This window comes from Mustela erminea, chromosome 3 (genome assembly GCF_009829155.1).
Source record: "Mustela erminea isolate mMusErm1 chromosome 3, mMusErm1.Pri, whole genome shotgun sequence".
In the NCBI taxonomy this organism is placed as follows: Eukaryota; Metazoa; Chordata; class Mammalia; order Carnivora; family Mustelidae; genus Mustela; species Mustela erminea.
In genome coordinates, this window is record NC_045616.1 from 106,711,919 (window position 1) to 106,739,815 (window position 27,897).

Below are 27,897 nucleotides of genomic sequence, written 5' to 3' on the forward strand. Positions count from 1 at the left end.
AACATGGCTTTCCAGGCGTCTCCACCTTGGCCTTCACCATGAGCCCTTGTTGATGTTTTGGGCCAGATGATTCTTTGTTGCAGGGGAACTGTCCTATGCATCACGGGGTGTTTAGTCACATCCCTCGTCTCTAACAATCAGATGCACCCTCTCTCCCAGTTTTGACAACAAAAACGTCTCTGGACATTGCCAAATGTTCTCTGTGCTGGGGGCGGATGAGGGGGGAGGTGTCAAAATCTTCCGCAATTAAGAATCACTGATCTATCTGTTGAAAGACTGAGTAAGTCAAAAGTAAGGAAAAGAGAATTCATCCATAAGTGCCATACATAGTTTGAGAGAGGGGGGTCTGCACACCGGGCAGGGCTCTTTGCCACCGCGTAGACCTCCCAGCTCAGTGCCTATTTCTAACTATGGTCATAGTACATTAGAAATAATGAATGCTTTGCAATCGAGATTATTAACAATGACTGATAATTTGTGGAGCATGTACACCAATCCCCCAGTTTAATACTAGAGTCTGGGCAACATCGCCTCCTCGACACCCAAAGAAACAAAAGCAGGGGGGGTGCCTGGGTGGCTCAGCTGTTAAGCATCTGCTTTCGGCTCAGGTCATGATCCTAGGGTTCTGGGATCGAGTCCCACATTGGGCTCCCTGCTCAGCGTGAAGCCTGCTTCTCCCTCTCCCACTTCCTTTGCTTGTATTTCTTCTCTCACTGTCTCTCTCTCTGTCAAATAAATACATAAAATCTTAAAAAAGAAAAAAAAAAAAGCAGGTTAGGTAGATAGGACAGGTTGGGTGACTTGCCCATGGGTACAAGCTTCAAGGTGAAGGTGCAGCGATTTCAATCCACTCAGGTTAATGCCTTGCAATAACTACTAATTTATATGGATTTCCTAGCAAGTCAGAACACCAACCTCACAATGAACTTTATATCTATGCCCTATAGTTAAGCCAGTTTCTAAACACACTGGAGGTGTATTCTGGGATATATGCTCAATATATTTGGCTTGGAGTCCCAAGGAGATGTTAAACCAGAAGGTATTGCTTTTTAAAATGAGAATGGGCCCTGGCTCTTCTATTAACTCCCAAATTACAGAAGCAGAGACAGCAGACTACACTAGAAAGGCCTTTGAAACTTGCCTACAGCTGAGATTCTCAGACTAGGTTCTGTTTGAGAATACATGGGATATAGGAGACCCCCATATCCAGGCAGGCTGGTGACATTGGGAAAGGGAGGGCTTCACATGCCAGGGTTCAAGGTAAGATTTCACTTGAAAAGGCTCCATTGCTTAAAAAAAGAAAATAATTTGGAAACGCCTGACATTGTCCACTGCCCTCATTTTACAGATGAGGAAACCGGGGACCAGAGAGGAAAAGTGACTCTAAGCCACACAAACCTGTCTGCTGAAGGTGCAGAAAAGCAAGGACTTTGCAGGTGGCTGAAACCGTGTTTGAATCCTGCTTCTGCCATTTAACTAAGTTCTGTAAGCCTAAGCCTCCATTTAGTTATTTGAAGAAATGAGAGTTATCCTATCTCCCTTATCAAGTTTTGTAAACAAAAGAGCTAATGAAGTGGCAGGAAGACTCTGCTATGTTCAGGTGCTGGTGGTCAGGGCAACCCGGAGCCAGCCCAGTGGGCAGTACAGTGGGTAGGAAGCCTCGAGATGGATCTACGTTCAAATCCTGGCATTTCCTCCCCCAGCTACGTGACTGGGCAGATCGTTTCAATTCCCGAGCCCTGATTCCTCATCTGCTTAAGCGGCTGACTTCTTTGCTTACAGGTGTGGCAAGGCCCCCATCATGGGACACAGGAAAGAGGCTTATCCCAATGTCTGGGACATAAGAGATGCTCAGTGAGCACCTGCTTCCTTCTGACTTCTGTGGCACCTTGTTTGGGGGAACGGCTGCAGGAACCGTTCCCGAGAGTGCCCTGGGAGCATGCGCCAGGGGACCTCACCTCCTCCGCACTTGCAATGCCCAGGAATCTTGGGAGCCGCACCGGCACCAGCAGGAAGGAGGTCTGGGTGATGAGTGGAGCGTGACTTAGAAGCCCCCACCTCACAGCTCCCTCAGAAAGAATGCTCTGCATGACTGCACCTTTTATCTTGATTTTTTTGAGAGGGGGTAAAAAATAAAGGCAAGAACTTCAAGGTCAGGTTCACTTCCCTGCAGGCTCCTCCTGGGCCCAAGTAAAATTTCAAGAATGCAGCCTCTGGGCCCAGTTTACATTCCCACCCTCTCTGGTATCCAGGATACCAGAGGGACCTGTCGCATTCCATCCCACCAATCAGCCTCCTCAGTCCCATCCTGCTGGGGGCAGGGCCCGCCACGGGTTCTTGGGAGAAGCATCACAGCCTTGTTAGCAGAAGGGTCATCCATCCATTCATTTGTGTAACATAGATGTTCAGAGCTTACTGGAGCCAGGCACAGGGGATACAGTTTTATGGAAAACAGACCAAATCCCTGGTCCTGGGGAGCTTTCAGGGCAGTGAAGAAGACAGCCCAAAATAAGGAGAGCAGTGCTATGAGGCGGCCGCACACAGAGGCACGAGACTGTGTACAGGGGGTCTGACCTACTCAGCAGTGTTAGAGGAGGCTTCCAGTTGAGCTCAGGGCTGAAGGGTGAGTAGGTGTAAACAAGTGGAGAGAGGAGGGAAGAACATTCCAGGTAGAGGGACGAACGTTTGCAAAGGCTCTGTCATGCCTCTGCAGACCTATCACCAGAGTATGGAAGGTGGAGGGTGGGGGACAGGATGGGGCTTGAGAAGCAAAATCAGGGTTGTACTTGGGCGAACGTTCCAGGGGCCCTGTTAGAGCATCAGAATGTTTCATGTAAGGGGATGGCATTGATCAGGCTGCCTAAGAACTTTGGAATAAGATCATCTTGGAGACTGGAGTGGGAGGGGAGGGTAAGATGAAAAGACAGGACACAAGTTAGGGAATTTTAGGAGCATGTCCAAGTCCCCAGAATGATAGACCTGGGCAACTGGGCTGAACGGCAGGGGGACGAGGCGGGGGGGGTGGGGGTGGGGGGGGGATATGATGCAGGTGGAGGTTGATTTGGCTGTCTTCTTTCCAGATGTCCGCCTCCTTCTGGAAGGCCCTGGCAGCCACCCCAGCACTGAGCTCAGTGTTTCTGGACTGACATTGCCTCAGAGGAGCCTCTCTGTGTTGCAGAGGTGCAGCCCACCATTAGTAACCTGATAAAACGCCACCTGCCCTCACATCAAGATTGCTACAAGGAGGGGTGCCTGGGTGGCTCAGTCATTAAGCCTCTGCCTTCGGCTCAGGTCATGATCCCAGGGTCCTGAGATTGAGCTCCACATCGGGCTCTCTGCTCAGCAGGGAGCCCGCTTCTCCCTCTCCCCCTCCCCCTGCTTCTGTTTCCCCTCTTACTGTGTCTCTGTCAAATAAAAAAATAAAATCTTAAAAAAAAAAAAAAAAGATCACTACACGGAGAAGCCATCTTTCCCGTGGTGAGGCTCACATCACCACTGCCACATTATCAGACTTAGAGGCTCTGAAGCGATGGTCAAGGACTGTAATGACATATGCATTTTTCAGGCACCTCTGCTGCAAAATGGACACCCCCTCCAATTCTAGAAGGAGGGGGGTCCTATAGATGTTTGACATTATACCCAAGAGACATGCTCGAAAACACGAGGAAAGAAGGGAGACAGGGAGGGAAGAGGGCAGGAGCATAGCTAAATGGCTGGTGAGTAGTTTCTTTGAACACCCAAGAGCCTCATGGAGTTCTTGGTCTCCATGTTGGAGATGCTGGCTGCCTTTCGGCCTGGGGAGAGGGATAACCAAACCTGGCTACATCTGGGGTCCCACTCTTGAGCTCTTGAACTCAGGAGGCCCAAGACAGGGTTGATACTAAAGGTTTCTTCACTTCTTTAAAGGAAAAAAAAATTAGAGAAAATAACAATGAAAAAGAAAAACGAGAAACACAAAAGCTCCACAAACACAGGCAACAAAAACCTTTTCCCTCCTCACACACAGACATGAGCCCCTCAAGGAACACGAAAGTTAAGGTTTCCTGTGTGTCCTTCCAGAAACATCTTCCCAGTGATACCAGCATGGGTCTGTACCCAGCACACGCACACACACGTGTGTGTACATGTAGGCTGATCGTACATGCTCATACTCCACGAAACTGAGAACGCAAGCCTCAGTGACATAACCGTGTTCTTACTTATGAAACGAAGAAAGAAAAACATGCCAATAAACTATAGACCCGTGCTTTCTTTACCTTAGAATATTTACTTTACATATACTGAAAAGGCTTTCACTTGGACTTATGTAGACATGTAATTACACAGCTCCTTTCCATATATGGAAAAAAAAGAGAAGCAAAATAAATGAGCTCAGGTTTTGATAAGACGGAACCCCTTCTCAGCGTTGCGTCATAGACACCTGTGCGCTGCTCACACTGGCGCTCTTTGTGCCGCCGGGCGCTGGGGCAGCACCTGCTCTGATAACGTCTCTGTGGTTTCCTTCCAAGCTCCTGAAAACTACTTTGAGTTCGGATCCTGGTCTCTACCTGATTTTACCCAAAGATGCCAAAGAAAGGTTTTCTGATGAAAGAACAAAGGTGTGTCCACAGTCGTCCTTAAGCGGTCTGTGGCCAGAGCTCAGCGGGAGGGACAGCAGCACCGGCTGCGTTAGCGGGAACACAAGCGTCTGAGTGGGTTGTGGGCAAGGACCCCGGCCAAAAGCATTTCTGAGATGCAGCCCTGATGTGAAGATGTTAACACACAGAACGAAACAAAACAAAACAAAAGCCCACAAGTTAATCTTACAATGGATGAATTATACTACAGGACATACATAATCTCCCTCACCTGACCCTCAGTTGACTTGGGGTTGCACACTCAAAGTCACAACGCCAGCCAGGCAGGACACTGAGTGAGGTGAGAAAAGTGGGGCTGTATGAACACAAAGTGGTTCTAAGGCTGTGATTCCCCAGGGGTGGTCCTGGAGCAGCAGCTACTTAAATGTTTCCATGGAGTAGAGAATTCCTTCAACCCCCTCCATAAGATTAACACATATGGATGTATACGTATTTTGAACCCCATTCTTTAAATACAGAACATACTATTCTGATTGCTATTTGTTTAATTATGTATTTTGGGGTTCTCTCCCTATCGGCACCTGAAGCTCGAGCTCATGCTTGTTAATTACTATGCAGCACTCCACTGCATGGATGGCCCTTAACTTCCCGCCGCTGCTCCCAGCCTCATAGGCTGTTTTCTGGTTTTGCTGCTCATATTCAAGGTTATGTGAGGAAGTGGCAAGGCTGCAGGCTGAAGCATGACCCTGAGTGTGGGAGTGGGGTCGTCTGGTGACCCCAAACCTGGGAAGGGCTGTGTAAGTCACCCACAAGGGACTGTCTTGAGGTCAGTTTGGGGCTCTGGGAAGGCAGGAAGGGATTGGTTGTGGAATATTCTGGACACACCAGAGATTCAGCAGCTTGAGGGGTGAGGATGGTGAAGAGGGCCCAGCTCTTTCCACATCTTCCTCTTCCTAATCTGCAGAGCCCTGTATCTCCTAAACCCAGCCATGGTCTGCCCACAGTCCCAGACTCCCTCAGGGCATGCCGCTCAATGTTCTAGGTCCCCTTCTCCTGCCCCGCCAGCCCCACCCGCTTCTAGATGAACAGAGATGAAAGAGCAAAGCAAAGGGGACCTCAAGGAATGAGTGCCTGTGGAAGTGGAGGTATGTCTTAGTTTCTTTATCCCAGGGTCCCTCCCACCAGATGACCTCCCTCCAGCACATTCCATATACGTATGTGGGCTCTGTAGGGGTCACAGTAATGGTTACTGAACACTACGCTGAGCACACACAATCTCAAGTCAACCTCACAACTGAGAAGGTACCGACTGTTAGCTCCATTTTATTGATAGGAAAACGGAGTCTTGGAGATGGTAAATGCCTTTCCTCAAGTTACACAACTCATTAAGTAGTCTCTTTGCACAGAATTCCCCAGTTTTTCAAGAGTTCCTTCCAAGGGGGTGTTTCTTGGGCAGCAAATTGAAACCCAGAAGTCTTTTTAGTGGCAAGGGCAGGTCCCCAGGTCAATCCCCAAGACCCTCCTGTTCATGTCCGTGGATGTGGTGAAGGGAACCCAGGTTGGCAGGGTGGGGGGCGGGGGTGGCAGGTGAGTGGAGACTTCTTTCAGGAATCATGGGAGGAACTCAGAGTTTTACTAAAACCACAATGTTTAATGAATGTTGCTTTACATCGTTTTACTTTCCCCTTTGTTTATCTCTCTACCCTTTTCTTTTCTGTTTTTTATTTAAAGATTTTATTTATTTTTATTTATTTGAGAGAGACAGTGAGAGAGAACATGAGCGAGGAGGTCAGAGGGAGAAGCAGACCCCCCATGGAGCTGGGAGCCCGACGTGGGACTCGATCCCGGGACTCCAGGATCATGACCTGAGCCGAAGGCAGTCGTCCAACCAACTGAGCCACCCAGGCGCCCTCTCTACCCTTTCCTTAATTATTGTTTTGGCCTGTTCCTCCCACTTTCATTCACTGACAGCCCCCCTCCCCCAATACCCCAAGAGAGGTGGAAGCAAGGCAGGTCTTCCTAAACTCTCCTCTCTTCCACTGGGCCATGGGCACAAGGTCCAGGAATTCCTACAATGTAGCAAAAAGGCAGTCTACTAATTCTAGGTTCATTAGCATGGCTCATTAATTATCAATGCTCCCCTCCCCAGCCACCCTTCTCCCCAAAACACCCAAAACAGCAGATTAAGTTTTAACTTTTGCTGGCAGAACACCTGCTTCTGAAATTCCTCCTCCCTCCGCCTCCTAGGATTTACAACACAAAAGTAAACATTTACACTGGTTAAGATTTACCAAAAGGAAGTGTGGCCTGGAATGAGTCCTTTGAAGTTCTGTCTCAAAAGAGAAGAAGGAGCCCTTTTTAAATATAGAAAATAAGAAACCTCAAAGCCTTCTAAGTGATATTGGACTTGGGCTTAGGGATAACTGGGCCTTCTCAATTTTTCACTTGGGCCTTAATGCCAGCATACGTTATCCTAAGTATAACTCCAAACTACAGGTCTCTGTGCTCCAGGGTAAATGAGGTTATCAGTCCATAATGCAATCAAGTGGCTTCCTGGAAACTCTAGGGTAGAACATTCTTCCCGAGATACTACCAAGGAGGGTAGGAAAGGGTACCCTGAGAGGGGAGCCAAAGGGCAAGGCCGATTTTACGGGCAGGAAAGATCCTGAGGCACACCTGTTCGTCCAGACAGAGGGGATTTTCTCAATGAGGCATGTCTGTTTTACTGGAGGTGGGAGAAATGGGAGCAGCCAGCCCAGGATTCATGTTGGTGAAGCAGACCGAGTATCAGATGCCCCAGGCAAAGAGTCACCAGACAGTGAGGTCATGCAGATACCTTTGGGGAAAAGGAAATGAGACAATTCCCCATCCATACCCCAAGATTGCTGGCGTAGACCAGTGGAAATGTTGGAATCAGAAAAGTAGGGATGGCTGCACCTAGATGTTTGCACCCAATCAGAACCTTCTGTTTTAGTGATAGCACCCAAGATGCAACCAACCAAGAATCCTGAGCACCCAGGCGGTGGCTGTGTGCACCAAGTGAAGGCAGAGTAGATGAAGCAAGGTTTCCTCAGGAAACAGCACCGTTAATAACTGACTTTGTCCTGGGTACCTGATGGCTGCTTTACCCAAAGAGCTCAATAGTCTTCAGCGCAGCCCAGGCATGCACGTGTTCTTATCCCCACATGCAGATGAGATCGTTGAAGCTGAGCTCACTTGGTCAAGGTTGCAAGCGGTGCCTAAGCCGACCCCCTTCCCATTGTACTACACAGCCTTCAAGTAGAAGATAGGTGTTAAATGCTGACTGTATGATACGCTAGAAGAAGCAGGGACCCTGGATTCCTCCACGGTGGGAGGCCCGGTTCAGCTCTTAGCTGAGTGACCTGAGCAAGTCCTTCAGTCCTCTGCAGGTGCTTCTGCCCCCACTGCTGTCCTCCTCGGCCTCAGCACTTCCGTGGGTTGCGCACTGGAGGAAGGAGTCCACACCCGCCCCGCTTTGCTTCGACTTCCGGGCTGATCCAGCCAAGCGTTGAGAAGTTTTGTCAGCAGGAATGCAACATACTCTGACAAGGCTTTTTTCTTGCTCCTGGATTCCCTATAAAGAAAGAAGCATGCTCCGTCCAACGTGAGCTTGTATTATCATCATCTATCCTTCCAGAGTTGGGAAAGGAGCCAATCTGATGCTATAGTATGTCATTTGACACTTGGGCTTTTGTTAGGGACCATCGACAAGCACTGGCCTTTCATTGTTCTTCAATCAAATACAGCCCCAGCAAGGCCTCATCTTTACTTGGAGAGAGAAAAAGAGAGAGAGAGAGAGAGAGACATCCAGAGACCCTGAGCATTTAATCTTGCTGCCTCCAGCTTCCTGGGGTCTCACAAAGCCATAATGTCACCCAGAGCAACACCCTGGCTCTGAGTCTGAATTTGACCTAAGGACCAATTACAAACCTATTTCTCTGCACTCGAAAGCTCCATTTCCCAACTTGTCAACTGGGTAAGAAAGGCTTTATCACATAAGGTTGTCAGTGGAGAGCTCATGAGACCCCAGAAGGTAAAAACTCTTTTAAAACCGTCTAGCATTAACTTTGTGCTGGGCCCTTTAACACACCATTTGAATGAGTCAATACTAGACACGCATGTCAGAAACAAATACAAAAATATAGGACACGGGGTGAACCAATGAACCAATGGATAAACGCAGAAGTGGAAGGAAGGAGAGGAGGGCGGAGAGGAAGAAGGACCTAGGAAGGCCGGTGGGGCCCTGAGTCAAGCTCAGAAATTTGGGGTATTGGAGAACCATGACCAGTTTCCGAGAAGAAGAGCAATTTACTCTGGAAAGCCCGATGGAAGGAAATTCCAACAGGACTTGCAACACGCGTAGCTGGAAAATCATCTTGGGAGTCTGGCTACTCTGTTAGCCAGGGGCGATTAAGGTGGCCAATGCCAGAAATGAGACCTTAACTCAGTGGGTCACCACGGGGACACAAAGGACAAAGGATTGGCAGAGGAGTGCGGCAGACTTTAAAAGACCTCAACCACTGAAAAAAATCTTGACAGCTGTTCCCTCAAAAATGCAGATTTATAAGGATAAACAATCTCAGAGGCATGTTTTTGTCACGTCAGTGTCCCGAACCACTAAATTCTATCCCCACATCCACCTCATCACCTTGAAACAAAACAGAACAGGAAGGAATCACTGCTATACCCTCACCGTCACTGGAGCATTATTTGCAAGAGCCGAAAGGCAGAAGCAACGCTGGTGTCCACCAACAGATAGAGAAACAAGAGGTGGTGTATCCTTACCATGGAATATTATTCTGCCTTTAAAAAGGACATTCTGGGGCCGCCTGGGTGGCTCAGTGGGTTAAGGCCTCTGCCTTTGGCTCAGGTCATGATCCCGGGGTCCTGGAATCGAGCCCCACATCGGGCTCCCTGCCGAGCAGAGAGCCCTCCTCCTCTCTCTCTCTGCCTGCCTCTCTGCCTCCTTGTGATCTCTGTCTGTCAAATAAATAAAATCTTTAAAAAAAAAAAAAAAGGACATTCCGACATGAGCTGCGACATGGGTGAACCTTGAGGACATGACGCTAACTGAAATAAGCCAGTCCCAGAAAGACAAGTGCCGTATAATTGCGCTTACATGAAATACCTATAGGAGTCAAATTCCTAGAAAGTAGAACGGTGGTTGCCGGGGCTGAGGGAGAGGCGGATGAGGAGTTAGAGTTAATTGGGGACAGCGTTTGGGTTTTGCAAGAAGAGAAGAGTTCTGGAGATCAATGAGGGTAACGGGTGCACGGCAATGTGAATGCGCTTGACACCACGGAACTGGACGCTTAAAAATGCTTAGGATCGTCCATTTTGTTAGATGGATTTAACCAGAATTTTTTAAAAGTTTGGAAAGGAAGGAAGCAAGTAAGCAAGCAAGCAATCGTTGCGGGAATTGTCAGAAAATGGGACAGCACGAAAACAATGCAGGTCTTTGCCAAGCAGGCACACCCCAGCCGAGAACCTCCTCCTCCTCCCTCATCCAGGCAACTTTTCCTCACTGCTTTAAGATTCCCGTAACCCCTTCCCCCCGTCCTACCAGATGCTGACACAGCCCCTTGTTGCATCGGAATGGCAGGAGTCTGCCTCAGGATGGACGTGGCCACCTTATCCTGTGTCCTGGGACACTTAGAGTTCCCAGTGACCAACACTGACCATGCCCATCACTCCAAGACCCCAGCTGCCTCCAGCCTCAGGAACTACACCCCCATGAGCTGGCTGGCATTTCACGTGAGAGCGGCAGATTCCAGAAAATGCTCTGTAGCAAGAAGAGGTGGACTGCCTTGTGGGAGCTCCATATAAGGGCTCCTGTCACAGAGCCCCAGGGCCTGCCTTCTGAGAGGCACAGGAAGGACACCACTGCTCACAACGCTGAGCACAGAATGAGGCCATGGAGTCCAGCTTGCTTCTGCCCACCTCTGTCCTCATCACTGACTCAAGAAAATCAGGCCTAGAATGAGGAAGCCTTCCCCTTGCAAAAAGCTGGAAAACCAGCTCCACTGGATCCAGTCCCTCACTCCCGTAGTTTGAACTCTGCTATTAGGTGTACACACATTCAGGATCTTTTTGAGGAACTGATCCATTATAAACAAGACCTCTGACTCTGTATCTGGTAATACTCTTGTTTTTGGTATATTTTGTGTTTTGTTATTACAGCCATTTATTTTCTATTGATTGGTATTTTCCCATCCTTTTTCATCCTTTTACTTTTAGCCTAGCTGTGTATTTATATTTAAAGGGAATCTCTCAGAGGCAGTTTATACATTTTTGCCTTTTCCCTCCCCAACCTGACAGTATCTACCTTTTTTTTTTTTTTTAAAGATTTTATTTATTTATTTGATAGAGATCACAAGAAGTCAGAGAGGCAGGCAGGGAGAGAAGAGGAAGCAGGCTCCCCGCTGAGCAGAGAGCCCGATTGCGGGGCTTGATCCCAAGACCCTGGGATCATGACCTGAGCTGAAGGCAGAGGCTTTAACCCACTGAGCCACCCAGGTGCCCCCAGTACCTACCTTTTAACTAGACTGTTAATCTATTTACTCTTTTTTTTTTTTTTTAAAGATTTTTAATTTATTTATTTGACAGAGAGAGATCACAGGTAGACAGAGAGGCAGGCAGAGAGAGAGAGAGGAGGAAGCAGGCTTCCTGCTGAGCAGAGAGCCCGATGCGGGACTCGATCCCAGGACCCTGAAATCATGACCTGAGCCGAAGGCAGCGGCTTAACCCACTGAGCCACCCAGGCGCCCCAATTTACTCTTAATAAATTATTAATATATCTGGATTAGAGTCTACAAACTTGCCAGTTGTTTTCTATTTGTCTTGTCTGTTTCTTTTTTCCTACTCTAGAGAAATCATCCACAATACACTATTATGTTTGCTTTAAACAATTATCTTTTAAAGAAATGAAGAAAAACGTTAAAGTCATTTATATTTCCGGGGCTCTTAATTTCCCATGGAGATCCAAGTGTCCATCTGATATCCTTTTCTTTCAGCCTGAAGAATTTCTTTTGACATTTCTTTTTGTGTAAGTCTGCTGGTGAGAATCTCTCCCAGCTTTTATCTGAAAATATCTTGATTTGACCCTCATCTTTAAAGGACTTTTTCCATTGGATATAGCATTGCAGAGTGACGGTCCCCCAACCCCCTGGCTTAGCACTGTAGAGATATAATTCAATTTGGGGGGCTTTGTTTCTGATGAGAAGACAGTAACAGGGCTCATTGTTCTCCTGTTATGTTGTGCATATTTATTTGCTGCCTGATTTTAAGGGTTTTCTCTTTTTTTTAAGATTTTATTTATTTGACAGACGGAGATCACAAGTAGGCAGAGAGGCAAGCAGAGGTGGGGGGAAGCGCCCCGCTGAGCAGAGAGCCCCATGCAGGGCTCGATCCCAGGACCCTGAGATCATGGCCCCAGCCGAAGGCAGAGGCTTAACCCACTGAGCCACCAGGTGCCCCAGGGTTTTCTCTTTTGTCTTTAGTTTTCAGCAATTTGATTATGATTTGTCTAGGTGGGATTCTTCCCACGATTCTCCTGTGTGGGGGCTGACCTTCAACGGTCTGTGGGTTAATTTTCATCGACCATGGAACTTTTCTGTCATTACGTCTTCCAATATATTTACTTCCTCAATTTCTGTCTCACTCTCTTTCCTTTGAAGAATCCAAATACACATTTCTTAGACTGCTGAATGTCCCACAGATTGCTGAGTTTCTGACCTTCTCTCTCTCCGCTGTTCTCTCTGGGCCCCGTTTGCATAGTGTCTATTGCCCCGACTTCATGTTCAGTGCCCCCGTTTTCCTACAACATCCAATCTACCATTCGATCCCCCTCCTGGATTTTTCACTTCAACTACTATAGTTTTCATCCAGAATTTTTATTTGGTTCCATTTCTCTACTGGTGTATTCTCCTTTGAATCCTAAACATACCTATGCTACTTTAAGGTCATTTTTCTGCTAATTCCGTCATCTGCCATCTCTGGGTTTGTCTCTGCTGTCTTTCCTCCTATGTTTAAGTACCTTTTCTAGTCTGTGCTGCACATGGGGAAGACTGAGCCCGTGAGAATCTGGATTTTGTGTTCTTTCTTTAAAAACTTTTGTTGTGGGGCGCCTGGGTGGCTCAGTCGGTTAAGCCTCTGCCTTCGGCTCGGGTCATGATCTCAAGGTCCTGGGATCGAGCCCCGCGTCGGGCTCTCTGCTCAGCGGGGAGCCTGCTTCCCTTCCTCTCTCTCTGCCTGCCTCTCTGCCTACTTGTGATCTCTGTCAAATAAATAAATAAAATCTTTTAAAAAACAAAACAAAAAAAACTTTTGTTGTGGGGCGCCTGGTTGGCTCAGTCGGTTACATGTCATCTTTCAGCCTGGGTCGTGATCTCGGGGTCCTGGGATCCAGGACCTGCTCAGCGGGAAGCCTGCTTCTCTCTCTCCTCCCTGTTTGTGCTCTTTCAAAAAAAAAATAAAATCTTTAAAAAAAAAAATTCTTGTCATGATGGCAGTTAATTTATTGGCAGATTAACTTTATTCCCTTGAGCCTTTTTAAGCTTTGTTGGAGCCATGTGAGTATAACGATTGAAGAAACGTGCTAAGAATGGTGGAGCAGAGATGCTGAAGGAACCTGGGTCCCTGGTGACCGTGCAGCTACTGCTCCAACCCTGACTGGCCTGTCTTGTGATTTTTTTTTTTTAATGTGATAAAGAAGTAAAGTTAAATCTTGAAGTTAAGGGGCCACTGGGTGGCTCAGTCGTTAAGAGTCTGCCTTTGGGGGCACCTGAGTGGCTCAGTGGGTTAAGCCTGCCTTTGGCTCAGGTCATGATCCCAGGGTCCTGGGATCAGGCTCCGTATTGGGCTCCTTGCTCAGTGGGGAGCTGCTTCCCCCTCTCCGTCTGCTGCTCTGCCTCCTTGTGCTCTCTAACTTTCTCTGTCAAATAAATGAATAAAATCTTAAAAAAAAAAAATCTTGAAGCTAAACCACTGTTTTTTATACATTCTGACTTGTGCTGCCAGCAGCTAAACTGCTGAAAGTGCTGAATACCTACTAAGTAGACCAGACCAGGGGGTAGGTACTGGGGATAAAGTAATTAACCAATTAGATGGGGTTCCTGACCTGTAGCTTATCGTCTGGAGCAGAGGATGGCAAACTACGGCCTGCAGGCCAAACGCATGCCGCGCATGCTTCTGTAAACATAGTTTTCAGTGGGACAAGCCATGCCTATTTGTCTCCATATTATCTATGACAGCCTTTGTGCTCTAAATTTGAGTGGCTAGGACAGGTGGTATCATCCACAAAACCTAAAATATTTACCATCTAGATCTTCATAGAAAGAGGTTACTGACTCATGATTAGGGTAGCAGTTCTCAAACCCGCTGGTCTTAGGTCCCCTTCACTATCTTAAAACCTGAGGACACCAAAGAGGTTCTGTTTATGTGTGTTTTCTTTCTTTCTTTTTTTTTTTTTTTAAAGATTTTATTTATTTATTTGACAGAGAGAAATTACAAGTACACTGAGAGGCAGGCAGAGAGAGAGAGAAGGAAGCAGGCTCCCTGCTGAGCAGAGAGCCTGATGCGGGACTCGATCCCAGGACCCTGAGATCATGACCTGAGTCGAAGGCAGAGGCTTAACCCACTGAGCCACCCAGGCGCCCCTATGTGTGTTTTCTTTATCAATATTCACCATACTAGGAATCAAAACAGAAAAAATTTGAAAATATTTATTAATTTCTTTGAAAATAAAAACAGTAATCCCATCGCATGTTAACACCCACATGCTTATAATTAAATATAATTTTATATTTATAAATTTAATATAAATTTAAAAACATTTTACTGTATAAAAGATTTATAATTTGAGTGCTTTTATACTTAAATGTTTTTCTAAGTCCCCTCCAAAAAAATTGGTGAGAAGAGTCACATTACTTTATATTTTTGCAAAACTTTAATGTATGGCTTAACAGACAGCTGAGTCCTAAGAGATGTATTTGCATCAGCCTGTTGCAAAACCACATGTCATGTAGCCTCTAGAAACTCCAGTCTTCTCATGATAGACACAACATAAAAAAGGCAAATGACTTCTTAGTATTATCATGACGTTTTGACTTTGCAGACCCCCTCTGAGAATCTCCAGGACCGCCAGGGACCACACTTTGAGAACGGCTGTCTAGAAGAGTCCTAGGCTGACATTAAACAGAAAACACATGAGATCTAATTAGCTAATTATCATCGAACAACTGACTTAAAGGAAAAGAATACTGCTCTACGAGCGTATATAAATACCGAACCTGGCCCCATCTGGGGAGTCAGGGAATGACTTCTTGAGGAAATGATGTTTCAAGCTGGGCTTGGAAAAGATGGTTAACCAGGTGAAGGCAGGAGAAGGGAAGCTCTCCCTTCCTTCAGTGAGTCTGCTCCTCTTGTTTGGCTAAGGAAATTGGGTTAGGCTTTAGGGAAGGATCAGGAATGAGGATGACTTTGCCAGGACATCTTCCCCTGAGGGTACCAAGTCAGAGATGTGCTCTGGGAAGCAGAGGGAAAGCTGTAACCCCAGGCTTCTCCTGGCATGCCTGGAATTTACCTCAGGGAAAGCAAACCCTGATCTCTCTGGAACTAGGCTAATGCTCTACAGATGGGGCACTATATGGAGGCTCAGACACTGAGACACAGGGGACACAGGCAATGCAGGCCTGGGAACAGTTACTCAGGCCCTATGGTCATACGGGTAGCAACACAAACCTTAGCTGTCTTCCTTTAAGGCATTAGGAGTTATTCCTCCTCCAGATGGGTACTTGCTGTAAAGCCTACTGGTTGAGGAACCACAGCAGCTTCCTTTCCACTAGATGGCCAGGCCCAGTCCCACTTCCCTACCAATTACCAGCTCTGCAAACACTCACTCTCCAAACCAGATTCTGTCAGGTTTCAGGACGGTATCAAAGGCTGCCACGGTTCTTCTTCCCCCTGACGTGCCCACCCTTGGGATGTGAAAAGCCACCAGATTCTAGCCACCATCTCACCTCAAACACCCCTACTTGAAAAAGAGTTGGGAGAGAAGAAAACTATCCCTGGCTGATGGAAGGCAGCAGATTCAACCCTGTCCACTAAGAGTAATGACGCAAAGCCGTCGGCCCATCCATAGCAAGTATTCTACAAGACATAACGGGATTAATGCCCTGAGTCTTCCCAGTAGGCTTGTGGGATCTGTTTTCATGCGCTCCCATTTCACAGATGAGAAACTGAAGCACAGAGAAGTCTTGCAGTGGACCCAGGTAACAAAAGTCAGTAAGGAGTGGGACTCGCAATAAACCCAGGCAGTGTGGCTTCTAGGACTCAACTCCTTGAACATACATTTTACTACCTCTCTCTATTTGAAAGGACATGATGATTTTTTATTTTTTTTAAAAGATTATATTTATTTGAGAGAGAGAAGGAGAGAGCATGAGAAGGGGGAGAGTCAGAGTGAGAAGCAGACCCCCCCACTAGCCTGATGCAGGGCCTTGATCCCAGACTCTGGGATCATGACCTGAGCTGAAGGCAGACGCTTAACCAGCTGAGCCACACAGGTGCCCTGAGGAATTAGATTTTTTAAGAATATCTGTGTAGATGCTCCACACTGCTTATTATCAGGGGAATGCAAATCCAAACCACGGGATGCCATTTCACACTCATTCGGATGGCTACTATACACCTACCCAGAAAATCACAAACGTGTTGGTGAAGGGGCGGGGAAAAGGGAAGGTCTGCACCCTGCTGCTGTGGGTTTAAATGGTACAGCCACTGTGGGAAAGAGTGCAGTGACTCCTCAAAAAATTCGAAGTGGAAATGCCATATGATCCAGAAATTCCACCCCTGGGAATAAAGCCAAAAGATTTAAAGGCAAGTACGGGAAGAGATATTCGTACACCTGTGTCTGGAGCTTCGCTATTCATGACAGTCTAACCGGGAGGGCAACCCCGGCCGTGAATGGGAAGTGATAAACAGAACATGGCATCTACATACAATGGAATACAAGTCAGCCTCAAAGAAGGAAAGAAATTCTGCCTCATGGGACACCATGGATGAACCTGGAGGGCGTCACGCTGAGTGAAACAGATCAGTCACAAGAAGACAAATACCGTGGGAGTCCATTCATATGAAGTCGCCCGAGCAGTCAAACTGGTAGAAACAGCAAGTAGAATGGTGGCCACCGTGGGCTACAGAGAGGCAAACGAGGAGCAGAGAGTTTAATGAGGCACAGTTTGGGGCGCCTGGGGGGCTCAGTGGGTTAAGCATCCTCCTTCAGCTCAGGTCATGATCCCGGGGTCCTGGGATGGAGCCCCGCATCAGGCTCTCTGCTCTGCAGGGAAGCCTGTTCTCCCTCTCCCTCTCCCTCTAATTGTGTTTCCTCTCTTGTTGTGTCAGTCTTGCTGTGTTAAAAAAACCTAAATAAAATCTTAAAATTAAGAAAAAAAAAAGAGGAGTTTCAGTTTTACAAGATGGGAAGAGTTCTGGAGATGGACAGTGGTAATAGTCGCATAGCAGAGTAAATGTGCTTAACACCACAGAACTGGATGCTTACTATGGTTCACATGGTAAATCTTATGTATATTTTACCCAATCAAAAACACATGTTTTTTTTTTTTTAAGATTTTATTTACTTGACAGAGAAGAGGGAGGGGCAGAGGAATAAGCAGACTCTCCACTGAGCAGGGAGCCTGACATGGGGCTTGATCCTGGGACTCCAGGATCGCAACCTGAGCCGAAGGCAGATACTAAATCAACCGAGCCACCCAGGCACCCCCAAAATACATGATTTAAAAAGTAAACTAATGTTTCAAAAAGTAAACTAAAAAGCAATACATCTCCAAATGTTTATAATGATAATCACAGTAGAAATGACCCTAAATAATTTTTTTAAGTGGGCAGGGGGGCACGACGACTTTTCTGAACTTCTGGAACTGAGAGGGCCCTTACAAACAGATTAAATGCTACGGCCTTTCCCTGGTTCACATGCCAAGACAAAAGAGGTGATTAGCAGGCTTACACTACTGGTTTCTAATCAGAAAGTTTTAAAAAAAAAAATCCTTTGTCAAAGAGAACAGGAACAAAGGGCCAGCAGGCCCAGGGGTTATATAATGAAAGCTAAATCATGCTGTGTAGAAAGGTCTCTCCATCTCCTCATGGCCGTGTCCTCTTAACACCAGGATCTTCGAGCCGTCGGAAGGCTATGGTACCATTCTGATAACACATCATTCAGTGAGGCCTAGCCACTCACAAAGGCGGGCAGCACCCCTGCATGCAAGTTGGACGTTTAGGACACAAATTCCAGGAGTCATTAGCAATTGCATCTCAATGGTTCCCATACACTTGCCTCTCCTTCCCACGCAATCCTGCTTCTGTCTGTCTCTCTCTCCACTGAGTAAGGACACTGGGAATACTGGAAAACAAGACTCTTTCTGAAAAGACCTCTGTGTTCAATTTTCCAAACAGCTAAGACTCTAAGAGGGCAGGGGCCAAAGAGGGAACTAGGAGAGGAGGCTGTGGCACGGAGAGGGCCCGGGTGTGAGAGCTGACGGGGGATCACGTGCCCCGTGGGTCATCACGACCCCACCCCCTCCACAATCTCCGTCCATGCTGCCCACCAACCGCTGGGCAACACCTCCTGTCCTTACTGCCCTGCAGAGCAGGGTCTGTGGGATCTGGCTGCCCGTGGACTTTAAGGAAGGAGGCAAGGAACTTCCTCCAGCGCCTGGATTCCAGTCGCTGCACCCTGGAGAGTGCAAGAGCTTAACTAATTCTCAAATCAGGACACATACACAAAACCCTCTGAGAATCGGTGGAGAACTCAAAGAGTGTTAGCAATGTTACATCAGCGCGAGCCAACGACCTCCAGGAGACCATGCGGCAGTGATGAGCACTGAGCCCTGGATGGAAACCCAACCTCGTGCCAACTTGCTGTGTGACGCTGATAAGTTCCCTGTATCCCTGCTCTCTCTGGGCCTCAGCGGCCTCATCCGGAAGGTGAGGACAAGCGAAATAGTGAATGCATGTACAATGGCTTGGTACATGGTGACTGTCACAACCTCTAGGAAGTTTCATCAGCATCCAGAGGGATTTTTGAACTTTATTATCTTTGAATAAAAATCCTGACCAAATAATGCACAGCACTGCCTTCCTCCTAGAAACAAATTGAGTGTAATCTGGGGAGATAAGAAAAGAAAGGGAATAGATTGAGAAATAATATCCTTATAAAAAATGCACAAAAGAAACTCAGTAATTAACTATGATCTTCTAATACCTGATTCCCTCATGACATTATAGCAAACGCCTGAAGATTCTGACACACCCCACATCAACGACAACTGGACGCTTCCCTTTTACCAACTCAACTCAAGCCGCATTTGCTGAGGGCCTGCTGCATGCTGAGCCCTCAGGGGCTTGGCCCTGCCCCTCCAATTCAGCCACTCCTTTCTCTTCAAAGAACCAAGGAAGGTTCTGGCCCCACTTTGGATTGAGAGCAGACTGCCCTCACCCCGACCTCATGCATCAAGAGGTCAGCTGTCTCCTGTGCTGAGGTCCCCCGAGGTCACAGCAATCTGGGCTAACCCCAGAGTCCCTCCAGGTGCCCCCACCTCCCTGCCCATGCCATGCACACAGATAAGCAGGCAAGCTCAGAGGAGGGACCCTGGACTCCTAAAGCAGGTTTTGTGGTAATCCAGTGAAGAGTAAGGAACTGCAGCTTGTTTTTCAGAGATGGGTGATGGGCAGCATTCTTAGACCACAGACAGCTGGCTCTCCCTTCACTCATGCGACGAAGACAGGCCATAGGATTCCCACTGGGTCAACAGTTACCAGTTTGGCAAACAGCAATACAGAGCCTTGCGCAGAAAACCACGGTAGCAAACGCTGAGAAACTCGGGGGGAAAGGACTCATGGGAGTTCCATGGTGCCAAAGCTCTATTTTTTAATGCCTCGTGACAAGGTGAAGACTTGCACATTCTAGCGGCCCTGGGTGTGGGGTTGGGCCGGGGCTGGCACACCATCCTTGAGTCTTTTTCTCCACATCAGGAGACTTCCTGAGCGGCAGACAGAGAGCTCGGCTCCCACAGGAGACGCCTCCGCCCCATACAGGTGGGCGGTGTCCCCAGACACTCAGAGCCCTGGGAGCTCTCTGGTCCAACACTGGCTCTCTGGGTCCAAAACCTGACTTAGGACTTCAGACTGACCAAAAGAGTCAGGACGTGACAGATTCTCACCAGGAAGCATCTATCATCATCAACCTTTATTCCGGGACTTTCCTGTCGCCTCTCAGGTGACTTTGGGAGCATCCATCCGCTTGTTTACTGGTACAGTTGTGTGCAAGAGGCAATGCTGGGCCCAGGCGGCTGATAGGACACTACCCCATTCAGTGGAGAACATGGACTTGAAAAGGAGGATGGCCCCTGGGGGATGCATGGGGGAAAAGGTGCACAGCAGCTGCCCTTACTCAAGCTGGGACAAAGCAGGCTCCCTCAAGAGGAGGTCTTTAAGCCAGAGGAGGGCAGATGGGCAGCAGGGCTCAGAGGGAGAATCAGCAGGCAGGGCACACACTCGGTTCATGGAAAGCAAGGAGAGCGCTTCCTGGCGCGGGGAGGAGAGGGTTTCAAGCTTAAGGTATATTTAAGATTAGATTCCAATAAATCAAATCCAATAAAGATGCAGCATCCTGGAAGCCCCCGCTGAGGTTCGGATTCAGTGTATTTCAGGTGGGGGCCCAGGAATCTGTTCTGTGGGCTCCTTGGGGGAGTCAAAGGCAGGAGGTCTACGGACCACACTCTGAGAAACCCTGCTTTGAAGGAACGGGAAAAACAACAAAAAAAAAGCCACTTGTGGCTTTAATGGAATATTGGTTTATTTTCCTGGAATGTTCCCAAAGGGACTTTGGACAGCTCACTAATGATTCGTTCTTCAGTCCTTTTACACAGACAGACATGACCAACGTCAAACAAACCGAAAGCGAACCCCAGCAGGGTGTGAGGAACTCCACTCACGTGGACGGCTGTCACTGTGTTCCATGGGATGACGGTGGGCCTTATCTCAGGAAGGTGTCGGGGCAAGGTCCACACTTTAGCCAAAAGGCTGTCCACAGGTGAACCAGGGCCCAGCGAGCAGTGAGGGGTAAGCCTTCTGGAATCTGGCCACACCTCCTTGCCAACCTCGTGTCGGGAAAGGCAAGGCAGTCTACGGACGTCTTACAGACCTCTATTGCCCGTGACTGGCTCCCTGCCCCTCCATCCTGGGTGCTCCATTGGGAGTCTGGTCTCTGATACCCCAGTAGCACCCCCTAAAGGCTCCTCCTGGCTTGGACCCGGGGCTGCAGGTGAGGACTCTGGCTCCACCAGCCACTGTGGCTCCTCCACCCAGGCCATCGGCACTGTTTCTGCTGGCACCCTCATGGCACTATTTTTCCCTACCCGGAGCTAATCCAGCCATTTATTTCACTGGCTCAAGCCCCTGCCTGGGAAGCTTATGGGGGGACCTTCCCAAGGACCCTACGCCTCCCTGTCTTGCTCTTGCTACTGTTCCCTGAGGGCTTTGTGATCTCTGCCCACTGCCTGCTGGGCCACCTCCCTATTATGTGTTAGAGTCAGAGGCACTACCCTCCTAAGACTTTCCACCTTCCAACAGCCCCATGTCCCCAAGGGCCATGTTCTGCCACCCTGGGGACTTCCCACACAGCCCCCTTCTGCTCTGGCCCAGCCGCTGAATATGCTAGTCTCCCGACCTGCCTTTTCTTGGCAGGGTGATCTCCTTTGAACTGACCTTCACACCCATCCAGCTTCATTCCCTTATTCCATGTGGAGCTCTGGGAGCGGGCTGAGAAACTCTTTTCCCCTGATGCTGTTTAGGACTGACTGTAATAATCCAGTGTTTACTGATATTACAAATACGTGGTGTGCTCAACATCAGAGCTTAGTAAGAGGCAGTCAGCCACAGAACAAAAACAAAAAATTAAAACAAACAGAAAAACCAGGGCTGTGAAGTAGTAAGCCCTACTGAATGGTCTAGCTAGTGCTACTCGAACATCAACATGCTTAAGGACCACCAGGATCTTGCTAAAATGCAGTCTGCCGCTCGCTTCGGCAGCACATACACTAAAATCGGAACGATCCAGAGTTAGCATGGCCTCTGTGCAAGGCAGATACACACATTTGTGAAGCATTCCATATGAAAAACAAAAAGCCAAAACCAGTTTCTGATTCAGTGGGCCTGGGGTGGAGTCTGAGATCCTGCGTTCTTTTTTTTTTTTTTTTTTTAAGATTTTATTTATTTATTTGACAGAGAGAAAGACCACAAGTAGGCAGAGAGGCAGGCAGAGAGAGGGGGAAGCAGGCTCCCCGCTGAGCAGAGAGCTGAATGTGGGGCTCCATCCTAGGACCCTGAGATCATGACCTGAGCCGAAGGCAGAGGCTGAACCCAAGAGCCACCCAGGCGCCTGAGATCCTGCAGTCTTAACAAGCGGGATCCCAGGCAGTGCTGCTGTGCTGGTCCACAGCCCACACTTCCAGCAGCGAGAGGGTAGGGGTCACCCTAATGAGTGGGAGTCTGCCACACGGGGACGAGGCCAGAGGAGGGCTCTGAATCAAGCATGCGCTCAGATACAGGAACCACTGAGTCCTACTCACTGCCACAGAATCAGAACAATCGACTCAGAAGTTCTGAGAAAGGATGATCTAGGGATGGCCAACTGCCCACAGACTCTCTGGGCAGGCAGCTGCTGTGGTTGGTACCACAGGATCCCTGAGTCTGGTTTCCAGTACCAGGTGAGCCCAATTCAAGGTCAGCTCTGTAATTTTCCAAATCAGCACTAAATTTTTGGCCACTGAGTTAACTGTGGTTAACAGCTGGGCTGGAGGGTTATGAGACAGGCTGGGGCCATGGTGGGGATAAGGGTCCCCTAGAGCTCTGATATTGTCTAAGCTGTTAGCATTTGTGAGTCCTTAGTCTGAGCCCTGCTGTCTGCTAGGTGCCTTGCGTCGAAGCATTCATGCTGCAGTTCTCCCAAGAACCCTTTGGAATGGGTGCTCATTTAAGAGCGGACGCTCTGGAGCCAGAAGCCTGAGACTGAATCCCAGCCTGGCCACCTTCTAGCCGTGTGACCTTGGGCAACTAACTTAGGTCCTCCATGCCCCCACTTCCTCCTCTGTAGATGGGGAGAGTTAGAGCACCTCCCTTAGACAGTTGGTTGAGTAAATATAAGACAATTAGTGCAGCACTTAGCACTCAATAAAATCTGGGCTATTCTTTTAGCCTTATTTGTAAGAAGCAAGGACACGGGGGTTGAAGAGATTAAGCAGCTTGCCCAAGTTTACACGGCAAGTTAGAGGCAGAACTGACTGTGAATTCATGAACACATTTTAGATCTGCTGTTTGCAGGTGTCGGGAGGTAGCAGAAACCTCTGGTGGCCTCCAGCTGCAGTCCCACTTGCCCAGCAGTGCGGGCCTCTATTCCCTTCCTTAGATTCCTGTGAAATCTAAGCTCACAGCAGCTTCTTCCTCCCAGAGCCATCTGATATGGGTTTTCCCTGCTTTGGACTAGAAGAGACTGGACTTAAAGTAGATCCCTTCCGGGCGGGAGCCGGGCGGGAGATGGTGGATGAGGGAAGGCCTCGTGGAGCAGGCAGCATCCCTGTGGCCTGGGAGGGACGCGGGGCTCCCACAGATACCGCTGGGGCTGGGAACCGGGCCCACGCTGGGAGAACGGCATAAAGGCTCTGCCTGTTTCGGGACTGCCACTGACCCAGGTGGACCACACACAGAGGACTGATCAAGAGAGCTTACGAACCACAGCAACGGCGACTGGCACCTACACGCTGCGGGGCACTCTGCAAAGTATTTAAATAGTTTAACAGAAGCTTATTAAAACTGGACGTAGTGTAGTTATGTAAGAACATGTTTTGTTTCTTATATACACATATACAGACAAACACGGACATATTTAGTGGCAAAGAGACATGATGACCAACTTAAGAGTAATAAACAACTTAAAAAAAAAGTCATAACCAGCTTTTTCTTTAAAGCAGGCTCTGTGCCCAGCATGGAGCCCAACGTTGGGCTCAAGATCTGAGCTGAAATCAGGAGTTGGGAGCTTAACCAACTGAACCACCCAGGTACCCCTATAACTAACTTACTCTTAAACGGTTTATATACGTCATGGTTTCACATAATTACATATGTCTGTATACATAGGCATACATATCTAGACTCACATACTCACACACAAAATGAGAGACTATAAGCTACACGGGCAACACGTAAAAATCGGTAAATCTGGGTAAAGGGTATATGGAAATTTCTTACATTTTTGTAATTTCCCTGTCAGTTTAAAATTATATGCCCACATGTAAAAGATACCAAAAGATGCATGGGAAAGATTTTTTGTAAAAAAATATCTTTAAAAATAGGAGGAGGTCAATACTACTATTACCCCCATCTTATTAATGAGGAAAGTGGGGCAAAGCATGAGAGACATAGAAAATGAGGCAGGACCAGCTTTGAGGAGCTTTGATGGTCAGGCTCAGAAGGTTGTCCCTCCGCAAACTTGGGGGTGGGGTGACCAGAGTGTGAGAGGGGCGGTCAGCACTGGATTATGCAAGACCGATCTGAAAGCAGGCCACAGCTTGGCCAGAAGGGAGAGGCCTCTAGTTTGGCCTCTATTTTCAAACAAGCCTCAGTAGGAATAAACAGAAAAGGAAGCAGGTGTCCGAGCCTGTAAAAGAAAGGGTGGCAGAACTTGGCAGCCAGACAGGGGCAGGGAGGGATTCAGAGGATGGTGGCCTGTGTGTAGTGGGGGAACTGGGCCCATGGGTACCGGAGGGAGGAATACCTACGTTTTGCTGCACACCTTTTGGATCTTTAGAAGTTGAACCAGGCATGTTTTAGTCATTATAGGGGGATCTTCTCATGGGAATGGCAGAAAAGGCAAAGCTGTTGAACCCAGGACTGGATTCAGGTTTAATTCTGTAGTTGAGTACAGTGTGTATCTGGACCCAGAAATGATGTCCAGCAAGAAACTAGTAATGGGCCCTTCAGGTTTCGCTGGAGAGAAGGTAGCAAGAAGTATGGGGTCACGGGACACTACCAGGGAAGAGCAATGGGAGGTGAGACCGCAAAATGCTCTCCCTGTCCTGGAACAGAGTGACCGCCAATAGAAGAGGGTCAACACCATCCATTACCAGAGGCCCGTCCACTGCTGGAGGGAATGTAAGCTGGTGCAGGCACTAGGAGCAACAGTATGGGGGCACCTGGGGGGCTCAGCTGGTTAAGCATCTGCCTGAGGCTCAGGTCATGATCCCAGGGTCCTGGGATCAAGGCCCACATCAGCCTCCTTGCTCTGCAGGTAGCCTGCTTCTTCCTCTGCTGCTCCCCCTGCTGGTGTGCTCATGCTCGATCACTCTCTCTTTGTATCAAATAAATAAAATCTTTTTTTTTTTTTTTAGATTTTATTTATTTATTTGACAGAGAGAGAGGTCACAAGTAGGCAGAGAGGCAGGCAGAGAAGGGGGGGGGAGCAGGCTCCCCACTGAGCAGAGATTCTGATGTGGGCGTTGATCCCAGGACTCTTAAGATCATGACCTGAGCCAAAGGCAGAGGCTTATTAACCCACTGAGCCACTCAGGCACCCTCAAATAAATAAAATCTTGAAAAATCAAAAAACAGTATGTGGGTTCCTCAAAAAATTAAAAACAAAACTACCATATGACCTAGCAATCTCACTTCTGGGTAACATTGAAGGAAATGAAAACACTGATTCAAAAATATATCTGCACCCCATACTCACAGAAGCCTCATTTACAACAGTCGAGATAATGGAAACAGCCTAAGTGGCCGCTGATGAATGAATGGGTAAAGGGAATGTGGTGTGTATATATAATGGAACAGACCTACCATGAAGAAAAATGAAATCTTATGTTAACATGGATGGACCTTGAGGGCATTATGCTAAGTGAAATAAGATAGAGAAAGACAAATACGATATGATCTCATATGTGGGATCCAAAAATAAGACAAAACAAGCTCACAGATAGAGAACACGCTGGTGGCTGCCAGAGGCAGGAGGTGTGATGGGCAAAATGAGTGAAAGGGGACAAAAGGTACAAACTTCCAGTTAACAAAATAAATAAGTCCTGGAGATGTGTAAGCCTGGAGATGGGATATACAACATGGTGACCACAGTTCACAATACTGCATTGCATACTTGAAAACTGCTAACAGCAGACAGTACAAGGTCTTGTCACAAAAGAAAAAAAATACTCTAGGTATTGAGGGATATTAACTGGACTTACTGTGATGATCATTTTGCAATATATACAAATACTGAATCATTAGCTGTACACCTAAAACTAAACTTACAAGTCAATTACATCTCTACAAAATAAACAAAAATTAAACAAAGACACCAGGAAAGGAGGAGGGTCCGCCGTGTTGTCAGGTGGTACAGGGAGGTCAGAGCTCACCGTGGGGCTCCTGTGACCTTTGTGGAACTGCGGTCAGAGGAGGAGTTGGGAGGAGGAGGAGGATGTCCAGTGTTGGAGCATGAGTGGGGGCTGCGGAGCCAGTGGCTATGGAATTCCTCTGTGTTCTTCAGAGGGAGGGGTGTGGGGTGGGAGCACAAAAGGCTGAACATTTATTCTTGGAGAGGGAATGCCAGAGCACACTGGAGAAGAATGCACAGAGGTCTGGAAGAAGGAAGAGATTTCCTCGATAGGAGGCCCAAGAAGCAGGCCAGGTTGGGGCAGAGGCCAAAGGGATTCTAGTCCTGGTTGGGTTCAGGGGCTCTCAAACTTAAGAGGGCATCAAAATCACTTGAGGGTGCCTTTCACACACATATCGGGGCTGGGTCCACATAATCCATGGGTTCTGATTATGCTGACGGGGGCTGGGCCTGGAAATACGCATTTGAGCCACTCCGGCAGTTCAGATGTATGCAGTCAGCAGATGATGCCGGACTCAGGGGAAATGTGGCTCCTTGGCCCAAGGAGAGAAGAAACCCTGTTGGTGGCCACTACAGGGAGGACCACAATCTACTCACCGGAATTAAGAAGCCCTGTATGAAGAGGGAGACGAGTGATCATTACAAATGCATCTTATCTAAAGTTCACAGCAAACCCAGTTTTTCAAATTCTGGAACTTTACAACTTTATGCCTTGACCTCTGGTGTCATTCACAAGGACTTATTTTCTAATACAGCATCTTTTTCATTTTCATGATCTGTAATTATGTTTATGTTTTTATTATTTGGCTGTTAAGTTCCACGAGGGGCGATGTTAGCCTTTATTCACTATGGGATTCCGTTCCTAGTACAGTTCCCACCAGGAACCAAATACACAAAGGTAATGACATTCTTTTGTTTCAGTTCTAACCAAGTGCAATAGAATTGGAAGGTAGTTCATGCCCAGTTAGAGCCACTTCGGGCCTGAGATGCCCCAAATGACTTCTAGGGACCCCAAAACAAACATCCTACAGGATGTTCTAGTTGGCAAGCAAGAGTGCTGCAGACGAAGCCCATACGCTGGGCAGACACCAAGAGTCCAAGAGGAACTTGATTCTTGCTAAGTCTTTGGTGCCAAAGTAGTAAGAGATGGAGACTTCTTGAACACAGCCCGTAAGGAGGGTAAAGCGGAGATGCTGATCACCGCCATGGACCGAGAAATTTGGTTGAGGACGTTCATCCCTGGGGGGTGGATTTTGAAAAAAACCTATTGTACTCTGAAAAACAGCTCACTCACCCTGCTTCCTGAAAAGGGACATCTGCTAGAACAGGAGTAGAGCAAACACGAAAGCCTGGCCTCTCCAAACAGACCCCGAGCAACTGGAAAAAGTGACCAGTGCAGGAATCACCATATTGAAAGGGGCTCTGGTCTGAATGACCAGGATGAAGTCAGTGTTGCTCTCCCTGACAGCCTTGCCTGACCTACGCGATCGTGAAGAACATGCATTTTGGGGTGGGCAGACTGAATCTGAATCCCAGTTCTGCTACTTACTAGCTTACAATCGTGGGCAAGTTTTCAACACCCTACGCATCACTTTCCCCATCAGCAGAATGGAGATGGTATCGTTCTTACTTCACTGGGCTGCTAGGAGAATTAAATTGGATAATGCATTCAAAGCCCACAGCCCAGATCTTGGCACAGTCTAAGGTCTTAATAAATGCTAGCTATTATTAGTTCTTACCCACAGGCTATGATCTATATGGTGACAATGTCTGCACGCCCCACTCTCTTGGAGTTTCAAGGACACAGATGTGTGCATGAAATCCAGACGGGGTTCTGCTGAGGTC

General features: G+C 47.9%; 1 protein-coding gene and 1 pseudogene across 3 annotated transcripts in view; one reads left to right on the top strand and one right to left on the bottom strand.

Moving 5' to 3' along the window:
• The window catches only part of WWC1 (WW and C2 domain containing 1), a 151,093-nt gene that overhangs the window by 110,540 nt on the left and 12,656 nt on the right, over positions 1 to 27,897 (bottom strand). The gene's annotated exons all lie outside the window — the stretch shown is intronic.
• On the top strand, positions 21,691 to 21,791 carry LOC116587418 (annotated as a pseudogene).